Below are 10,615 nucleotides of genomic sequence, written 5' to 3'. Positions count from 1 at the left end.
TGTGTGTCTGCACTCCTGGTGCGGATGCTAGGGCTTGGTGTTTAGCAGTCCTGGGCTCCCTCTCCCTCCCTGCTCCAACTCCTCTCCTCCTGCTGGGAGCTGGGGTGAAGGGCGCTTGGGTCCCGCTGGGCTGCGGCTTGTATCTTACCCCCTTCATGAGGCACTGGGTTCTCGCAGGTGTAGATGTAGCCTGTCTGTTGTCCTGTAGCTTCTGGTCTCTCTTTTTGGGATAGTTGTTTTTACTGTATTTTCGAAAATATATATGGTTTTGGGAGGAGATTTCTGCTGCTCTACTCATGCCACCATCTTGGCTCCTTCTCTTCCTCTTTATTCTTAACATTTAATTTAAACTTATCCCTATTGATATAGGTAATCTGAACCCATTCTTGGCTTAAATACACTCATCAGAATGTTGCCGCACTGATAAAGGCTTTTCTTGATTACCTCTAGGAAGAAAGGGAAGGTGATGAAGGTGGGTGTGTTTTATTTCTACAGTGCATTATTTCTTTAAAAAAAATCTGGGGCAAATATGGCAAAATATAAACCTACCAAATATGTCTCATGGATGCACAGGTATCCAATTTATTTACTGTATTTTTGAAAATTTCATACTTCAAAAAGTGAAACAGCTGATTTGAAATGCCTATTTTAAGCATGCACCCATATAAAAAATTGTTAGTACATATATTCATGAAAAATAATACTGAGGACTTATCTTCTAACATCCTAGATTGTAAACATTTGTCCTTAACTTTAGAAAGGACAATTTTAAAAACATGAAAGTAAATATAGAATTCCAACTATTGATAATAGGAAAAGACAGGTCTCAAGATACCCAAGGTTTTCAAAACTTGAACTTTTGATATTTAAAGTTAAGAGTTCATTAAGCCTACAGAACCTAAATTACCACCTTTATTCAGATGACTCAGATGTTTAGTCTACACATCTGTAAAATTTCAGACACCCTTTTCAACGGCCTGTTTTGCAACAGTACTTTGAGGCCAGTACCATTCAGATAAAAGTCACAAGCCCCTGCATCCTGTCTCGTCAGCACATCCAGACTCGGTTCTCTTATTCCAGTGACTGAAGTCATGCAGGTCAGAAACTCAGGGCAATTTTTAGGTCACTGGGTCTTACATTGTTGGTATTCACTTCACCCCATGGTTTCTTTCCAGGAGTCTCTTTAAGGTTATGTCCATTTTATGAAGATTATTTCTGTTAAAGAAGCACTATGTGCATAAATACACTCAACCTGGCATACAGAAACTGAAACACAGCCAGTGAGTGACAGTACGTGAGTGGGGGAGGGCTCCCCAGTCAACATTGCGAATTGGTCATGCTTTCCTCAGGTTACCTCACCTACCCGAAGGGACATATGACCACCTGACATACAGGCTGAGTGACTCCCTAGACTAAATACTGGTTAAGGCTAAGTTTTCAATACAGTATGTTAATAGAAGTTCAAATATTTTCCTTGCTCCCCATGGAACATCTTATGAACTTCACTTCAGCAGCTAAAGCTCTCGACAACAGTCAGTGTGATATTTCTGAAACTCAAAATGTCATGCTGTGCCCCAACTTATCATTTTCTTCTAACCCATATATGTTAACACTCCAGAGACTTTTTATTGTTCTTAAAATGAAGACCAGAATCTATAACAGTTTTTAATCAAAACTTTTCATAATTTGCCCTCTGTCTCCTTCTCCAGACTCATCTTACTGAAACTAACCCTTGCTATTTGCTACAAAGAAATGCAGAAATAAATCTTCCTTATTATGGTTTCATTCTAGTACTTAGCTGAGTTGTAATTTTACTTGTTATTACTGTGTTATTACTTGTTTAGTATCTCTATCCCATACCATAAGATATCATAGTGCCTGGCTCAAATTTTTTTTTTTATGAACAAATGATCCAAACAAGAAAGAAGATAAAGTATTTCTCAAAACATTGATATTTACACAGGGCATTTGCCAATAAACCAGATGGAAGAAGGACGTGTAAAAAAACCAAAAGGTCAAGCAATAAGGAGAAATATAAGAAACTAACTCTGCTGACACCTTGATCTACAACATCCAGCTACAGATTGTGAGGAAATTCTGCTGTGTGAGCCACCCAATCTGTCATACTTTGTTATGACAACCCTACAAACCACAAGTTCTTATCTTCCTTTGTCTTCTGGAGGCCCCCTGGCTCACCTGGATTTCTTTAGGAAGGAAGCTGATAGTGTGGTCTGAAGGTTGTCTATTTCTCTAGCAGTCATAGATATTGGAAAAATGGTCCAGGGCTGTGAGCTCTCCAGACCGTGGCAGAGCAGGGCAGGAACCTCCCACTCCATCTGTGCTTTTCACGTTTCTGCCCAAACAACAAACATATTCATTCTTTTTTCTAGTTCCTTTTGTTTTTTGCTTCTGTCTCCATTTTTTTCCTTATGTAAATTGCCAAGATCATATTAGTCTAATCCTAATTATCCAATCCAGTTACTTTGCATTACTCAGGAAAAGAACATAACAGAATGACTAAAAATAAGTGAAAAGACTAGTGACGGTAAATATTTATTTCCCAACAGAAATCTATAAAAGACACACCTCAGCTTTAAATCATACACATCTCACTCTGAAATGCTTTCTTTCATAAAATATACTCATTCCATCCCCATTTGAACCATATCTGAAATAGATCTCAATACTACTTCTTGTTCCCATTTTTTCCCTCTTCTCTTTTTGTAGTTCCTGGTCCTAATGGGAACCCTGATGTCTCTGCTGTATTCCCAGGGCATCTTTATGGTCGTTTTGGCTACCCCAGTACCCAGCATACTGTTGGCTAAAGATACCTGAAAGGTAACTTCTTCTTCTGGTCCTCATTCTACTGGAGGAAGAGGTGGGGTGGGGTTTGCTCATTAGTTTTCTGTATCTATAGGTTTATACAAGTTAACTAGCATCAAGCAGTTAACTGAATCCCTTTTTTCTATTGTATCTTTTGGTTTTCCTCAGGATCTGGTGAGGTGAAGGATGAAGATATGTCAATGCATTGGTTTAGGTAAGAAAGAGGGCATCTACCAAAAGCAAAACTCCAGGGTGATCATTTCAGGAAGTATTGAAATAGAAACCTCATGATTTTGGTGCCTTTTCCCTAGAACAAAAATAAGGTAGAAATAAAAACTGTCTTGGGAACTTTGCCACTTTTTTCCACTTGGTGGTGAGGTTGGAGGTGATGTGGCTGATGCTTTAAAAAACAGTTTACACAATATAAGCTAACAATAGATTAGCTTTAAAAGAACTATATTGGAGCATGTATACCTTTTAAATCAAGATTCAGAACATCAATGATTTTATTAATAGTGTTCTGTATTAGTATTACTTATTTTAGTAACATTCTGAGCTCTTGATCATAAGAGACACATTAATTTGAAATTTAAAAATATAAATACATCTTACTTATTATTTAATCCATTTTTTGGCCTAAATTTTATTCAACTGATTTGTATGCAGTGTGATGAATTTTCTACAGGCAGCTTTCTTGACTCTGATTGTGTAGCATTGACCTGGTAAGTTCTCACAGAAAAATATCTCATATTAAATTTGCAGTTTGAGAAAGTAAGAACTTCAGAAACACAGTTGAACACCCCACTTGAAATAAGCTCTGAGGGTTTAGAAACTCCCCTCAACATGGAGACTGTGGTAGAAAATAAGGATGTTAGGTGCAAGACCAAAACTCACTTAATATAGAGAACTGGCTTTGGGTTCATGCAGTCTCAATTTATTCAAAAGTAGAAATCTTCTAGAGTGGAATTTTGCTCTAGTACTCTTGACATCTGTGTTGCTCAGTATGGCAGCCACTAGCCACACAGGCTGTTGAACACTTGAAATGTAATTGGTCTGAATGGAGATATGCTGGACATGTAAAAAACACACAGATTTCTAAGATTTCACATGGAGAAAGGAATATAAAATAGCTCATTAGTAATTTTTTACATTGATCACATATTGAATGATCCTGTGTTGGATATATAGGGTTAAATAAAATATGTTTTTTAAATTAACTTAACCTATTTCATTTAAAACTTTCAATGTGGCTACCAGGAAATTTAAAATTACACAAGGCTTGCATTATGTTTCTATTGGGAAATATTGATGTATAGAGTCTCTTCTGACCCTGAAGAGTGTTTGGTTATTTGAGAGGAAAGGGAATGTGGCTTTGGCTTTGCCATTATCTGTGTCCTGATGAGCTCATCCTTCTCAGATATCCTCTTTCTTCTCTCTGGAAGAGGGCTTGGCAAACTTGGCTGCGTATTAGGATCTCTGGGGGAGCTTTTAAAACCTTCTGTGCCCAGCTCCAGACTGAACTGAGGGAAAAAACTCCTCAGGTGGCTGTAAGGTGTACCCAGCTCAATCTACCATCCTAGAAGTCTACCAATCATTTATAAAGTAAACGGGAACCAGCAGAGGAAACCATTTCCGTAGCACATTTCAACACAGAGTTTAAAGTGGATGTACTGATGAAGTTCCCTGCCAACAGAACACATACCTTTGAGAACCAGGAAGGGAATGACATGACTGGAGAGTGGCTATGCATGGTTGGTGATTGACTGTATTGGCTGAAGCTCTTGCTCCTGGGAGCTTAGGCCCCACGCCTGCAACACTGGTTAGAAGGCAGGCACTTGTTAGAAGTGTGGCATCTGAGGTCCCAGCCCAGGCTTACTAAAGCAGAATCTCCAGTCGGACAAGATTCCGGGCTGACTAGTTTGTGCATTAAAGTTGTAGAAGTGTTGCCTTAAACAGCATTTTGCCATAAGTCAGGCCCTCCCTTACATGGGACCATGCAATTAAAAGTCAGTTTGAAAAATCGTTGCATCCACTGATCCTGCCTTTGTCCTGCTTTCACTGTCAGGAATGGGTGAGGAAAGCAGGACAAAGGCAAGATGTCCCCCTTACAAAATAATTTATGCCAAATGAGGAAAACACTGAAAAAGCAAAAATCACCCATAACCCCTAGCACAGCAAAAACTACTTTTGACATTTTGATGAGTATTGTTCTAGACATTTTTCAATTAATATGTGTATAATATACCTTTCTTTTACTTGAAGATTTCACTGTTTCGTGTTTAGTCCTTTTCCTAGTTTCCTGCTATCACAAACTAAAGGTGAAATCATCAGGTCAGACAAAGATGATTTCTAAAGATTTTGGTACATATTGCCAACTTTCCTGAAAGATTGTCCAGGTTCAGTCTAGTATAAATGCTCAGCAAATTGCCTATCATACAGTCTTCCCATTCCCATTGGATTTTGTTATTTTCTTACTCATTTTTCAAAATTTTTGTGCATTAAAGATGGCAAAATTTCTTACATTTATTAGTTTTGGGCATTTTTCCCCTTATAATTAATATGAAAAGAACTGCAAAATAACAAGGCAATAATTTTACAATCTCTCCTGTCCTATATGATGGCCATCAGCCACATGTGGGCATTTAAATTTAAATGAACTGAAATTAAAAATTCTTGTTAAAAGAGCAGTAGACTCATTGACACTAAGAGACTAGTGGTTATCAAGGGAGAGGAGTTGGGATGGACTGCAGAGAGGGTGAGGGAGACAGAGGGCCATAAAAATTCACAATCACAACTTAAGTCAGTCATGGGGAGAGTAGTTCAGCATGGAGAATATATAGTCAATGATTCTGTAACATTTTTCTACATTGATAGTGTGGGCAAGTTGGGGTTCCTATGGCCAGGATCCTCATTGAACTTAAACCATCTGATGATGTAAATGGCCTGTTGCTAGGCTACCACTTCCACACCTTTAGGCAATAAGCCATTATTGTGCTATATAGAGAGCTCGGCCCAGTGCTCTGGGTGGAGGCAGAGACGCTAGTGCTCGACCTACCGCTGGGAGAACATGGGAGAACAAGCCGGGTAATAAACCCTTTCACCCCAAAGAATGTTTTGCTGTCAATTTCTTTGGTCACATTGAATCCATAGTGAACTTGCCCTGGCCTAAAACCCATTGGCAAGACAATAGATAGAAACTGCCCTAGAGGGGCTGAGGATTTAATAATATGGGTATCTGTTAAACTACTGTGTTGTATATTTGAAACTAATATAAGATTGTATATCAACTATACTTCTGTTTAAAAAATTCAGTTCTTCAGTTGTACAATCTACATTTTGAGTATTCAGTAGCCTTATGTGGCTAGGGGCTGCTGTATTGGACAACACAGATGTAGAACATTTCCATCTTTGGAGAAAGTTATATTGGAAACTATTGGCATATTACATTTATATTTCAACAATTGGAAATCATGCTAAGGATTGGGTCACATGTAAATGAATTCCTAACATTTCCAGATGGTCCTTTCCTGTGGTTTGATTTCCTGTACATTTTAGAGAGAACAGTATAATTACTCTAACATTAATCTGGAAAAGCTGATGGATGGGTTTGGAGCAAATAAGTGATTTAAATACTCTTATACTGGTTTTTAAAGTACTGTACTTGTTTGAAATAAGAAACATTTTTAAATGACCGACTTATTAGAATTTCTAGATATATGATAAAAGTGATGGTTTCCAGTAATGGTTACATATTTGTATTGGTGCTGCCCTTGATTTTATTAATGGGTGCTTTTTCATAGGATGGGTTCCTTGTTTTTTATTGCATTCTGCCTCACCCAACACCAATCCCTTTCTATTTTATTTTATTTTTCAGACAAGCATCGCAGTAGGGCCATCTCTATGCTTCCTTTAACCTTGCTGTAGGAAAACTGAAAAACATGCCTGGCTCCCTGGAGGTAGGGTAATGAAATTAGCTGTCTTTTCCTTTCCAGCTGAGATGTCATTCATTCTAAACCTGCCCGCATATATTATGCACATTGATAGACAAAAGCACTATATATAGAATCCACTTCCTACTCTTGCCATCCTCTGTATTTAAGGTACTATGAGTAATGATAAAGCCACAAAGCAAGGAAATCCAAGTTCATATATGTGCATAGCTACACCAATTAAATTCTTAAATTCTTAAGCCTGAGATGAAAGGCCAGGTTATTTCTTGGTCCTCACAGTCTCCTGCGAACATTTCTCTAGAATACTGTCTTTACAGCCTGATGACGTTTTCTCATAAACAGAATGGAGCAGGTAAGAATATAAGGTAGATAGCTCTGTTTGGGCACAGATTCCCCTTGTGACTGTTGGATTAATCCTCTTCTGATTACTCACAGTCATCAAAACAAATACTACTATTTCCTCTGGAGAAGTTTTTCTTAATGTTTTGAATAGTTCATAGTCTGACATTTTTCTGCAGCTGTTTTTGAGTCAGAGACGTTTTGCTAGGGCCCTGAAAAAATAAGCCATTAAACTTTTAGCTTATTATTTTTTAAGTAAGTGACATATATTCTGTTGCCAAGTGATGTGTACTACCTCCTATTCTCAGCTCCATCCCTGAAATCCACCTCAGGCTGAGGGGTAGAAAGGTTCAAAAAGAAGGTTTCACGGAGGGACTGAAGGATAAGTGAGTCTTGGGAACTGGAGTAGTACTTAGGGATATTGGTTGCATGCATTATTTGGTAATGAAGTTTTTCAATGACCGTCTTGAGGCAGCCAAGTCAAAATGGTGCAATCAGCATGTTCTCTTTTACAACTGATGGTGGGCAGGTTGCATGGAGCCCTTCTTCAGTTACCACTCCCAACCAAAATACAGAATTTGCTTGCAAGAGAGCGGTGTCTCAGACATTACCTAAGCATCTTGGCTAGAAAAACTTTTAAATAAGGCAAAAGGTTCCAGCTGGACTCCGATGTTGTAAGACGATTTCTTCGGGGAGCTCTGATTTTATTATGAAGACACTCATGATGAAACCCAGACGAAATGGCATTTGTTCGCTCAGTACCTTAGCAGGAGTCTAAACAGGTGTTAACTGGCCCTTAGTCCAAACACTGCATCCACAGGTGCTTTTGGTTTACTCTTTCTTTACATCACTAAATAAATGCCTCTTCTAGGGACGTGGAGATGCTCCTTAATATCACTGTGAAACAGGGGATCCATGAAGCCCGTGAACTTCTAGAGAATGTTATTTGGACTAAAAGCAAGCTCTTGCCAACTAAAAGAATGGGGAGTTTTTATAGACCTTTACATGTGTCCTGCATGCTCTTCCTGGAACAGGGATGTTTCATGCTCACTCATCCCCTGTGGCCGTGCAATGCTTTGTGGACCTTTCAGTGGACGTGGCTCTCCATTATAGTTTTATATACTGCTGCATCACCAATTTGCTGTTCAAAATCCTTTAAGCAAGGTGTTGTGCATATGACTGCCTGGTATCTGAGTCTGACCTCATCTGGATAGAGGGGTATTTTATTTGGATATCATTACTGCTCACCTTAGCCCCATTTCAAGCCAGTGAGTATTATATGCTGCAGTGGGAGGGAAAGAAGGGAGAGAGACCTGTCACACCAGAGCCTTGGCTGTGTGGATGTGTTAGCTGGCACCCACACATCCCGTCTGAGGGAGCTAAACCCGTCGTCAGCCTGGTCTGTGGTATGTAGTGTTCTGATTAAAATAATTTTGTTTTCATGTCTCTGTATTTCAATTTTCAGCTCTTTTAGGTTTCTATGGTATTTTATTGTATTCACTTTTGTATTTCAGGAAGTCCTTGAGGAGAAAAAGTAAAAAGGCTGTGAATCTTATCAACAAAAAGGAAAATGATAAAGTGTAAGAGCTCACATTTATTGAGCACCTGCCCCGCATAAGGTATTTTGTAGCTGCTTAACAAGAATTTTAGCATTCACTAGATATAAAAGCCTTACAGGTGGGTAGTGTTATCATTCCCATTTTAGAGATGTAGAAACAGACGTGTAGAAAAGAGATATGTGCAAGATTATAGGGTGAGTGGTAGTGGTAGAATAGCGTTTTGAATTTCTTAACTAGTAATACTAATATCACTCCCCTGAACCATTAACATCTCCTTCCTAACAAATTCAAAGATGCTTCAAGAGCAGGTAATTGGGTTTATTACCAGTACATAGTAAGAAGTTATCTTAGCCTATAACTCAGCCACTTTTTCTAACTGTATTTTTTTTTCTAACTTACTTCTATTCTTCAAAAGTGGTATTTTTAACCTTAAATACTGCATTTATTACATTTACATTATGACACAATTCTCTCCTGGGAATATAAATTCAAAAACATGAAATGAGAATGACAAAAGTTGTTAAATTAGAATTCAATAAAATGATTAAGCTGTGTTTAAAATACTTGCTTGGCTTTTGAGTGTCACATTTATGTTATATGCTTATGCAAGATGATTGAATCTTAGGCAATTTCTTCTTTGTCCAAATTGGATTAAACTTTTAAGGATGTAGGTGAAATAGTCAAAGTTTTATTTCTGCTTTCATACTTTATGAAATGATTTAAAACTCTTCAGTATAGAAAATACAAAACCCATCAACTTCACTTGAAACTCTGCTAAGTACTTTTGTCATCCTTAGAACTATTTCAAATTTTCCTGCATTTCCCAGAGGATGTAGTCTTCATTTCAATCTGTGTTGTTTAAGATGTATTCTGGAAATCTTATCCTGAGCCATGTATATCCATTTGCATAATAGTAGGTCATTAATTTTGATCATACTATAAATGCATTTTTACCTTCACAATAACACCTACTTTACTGTATTGCATTTTAAAGTAATATTTCAAAGGCTTATTTGTGGTGACAACCAAAACCTGCCATTTCAATTTTTGAAGATACACCACAAAAATAACCACCAATTGTATTAAATTTCTTTAGTTTAAAAATTCCTCCAGGTGACTTCTATAAACATTTCCAACATTGATTTTGGTTGTTTTAGGTCTTCTAACCATTCTTGTTGCTGAAATAAAGTAATAAAGTAATTAAAGTTATTGAAAAGCATAGCTCCGATTAGAAAGGCTATATAGGACTTATTATAAAACCCCTTCAGTTTAGACTTTCACACTACTTGAGTGTCAAGTGAGGCATGACCTGCCAGTTCTTTAAATTGATTTCAAGCTTAACCCTTCATGCATCACCAGGGAGTACGAAGGATCAAGGTTTCCTTGAATCCAAAGCTCTGCTTTTACCTTTCCTTTCTTTTGCTGGGGAATGATTCAAATGGGAAAAGCAAGAATAAGAAAGAAATTGGAGGACAGAGGGAAAAGAGAGACTATAAAGTTGTACATGATTGTTGGCTCAGATTTACTCCAGATTTTGCTGACCTCCTTCCTTTTTCCTCTATGATCATTCCAAGCCACCAGGGGTTTGACTCCTTTCCCTTCTATATGCATGCAGATTTTCTGTTCAGCTGTTTTGATATCTTGATCCTTTTTCTTTTCAAGGAGGGTCTGCATTCATGTCAATATAAAAAATATTTTACATTAAAGTATACATTTATGGTACACAAATCTTAAGTCTACAACTTAATGAATTATATACATATGTGACCTGCATAGCCACCAGTCAGATAAAGATGTAGATTTCCAATGTTCCTTCCCAGTTAATACCTCCAGATAACTACTCTCCTGTTACCTCCCACTACTGAATTTTGCCTGCTGTCAATGCTGTCATATTTGTTTGTAAACATTATACTGTTACATTTGTTGGTAAATATTATATGATAC

General features: G+C 37.7%; 1 pseudogene; it reads left to right on the top strand.

The window, feature by feature from the left end:
- Nucleotides 1–1,483: 1,483 nt before the first annotated feature.
- On the top strand, nt 1,484–9,822 carry LOC140849729 (uncharacterized; annotated as a pseudogene).
- The last annotated feature ends 793 nt before the right edge of the window (nt 9,823–10,615 follow it).

Source organism: Manis javanica, chromosome 5, assembly GCF_040802235.1.
Source record: "Manis javanica isolate MJ-LG chromosome 5, MJ_LKY, whole genome shotgun sequence".
In the NCBI taxonomy this organism is placed as follows: domain Eukaryota; kingdom Metazoa; phylum Chordata; class Mammalia; order Pholidota; family Manidae; genus Manis; species Manis javanica.
The sequence above is the reverse complement of the archived record's forward strand: the minus strand, read 5'-3'. Positions and strand labels throughout refer to the sequence as shown.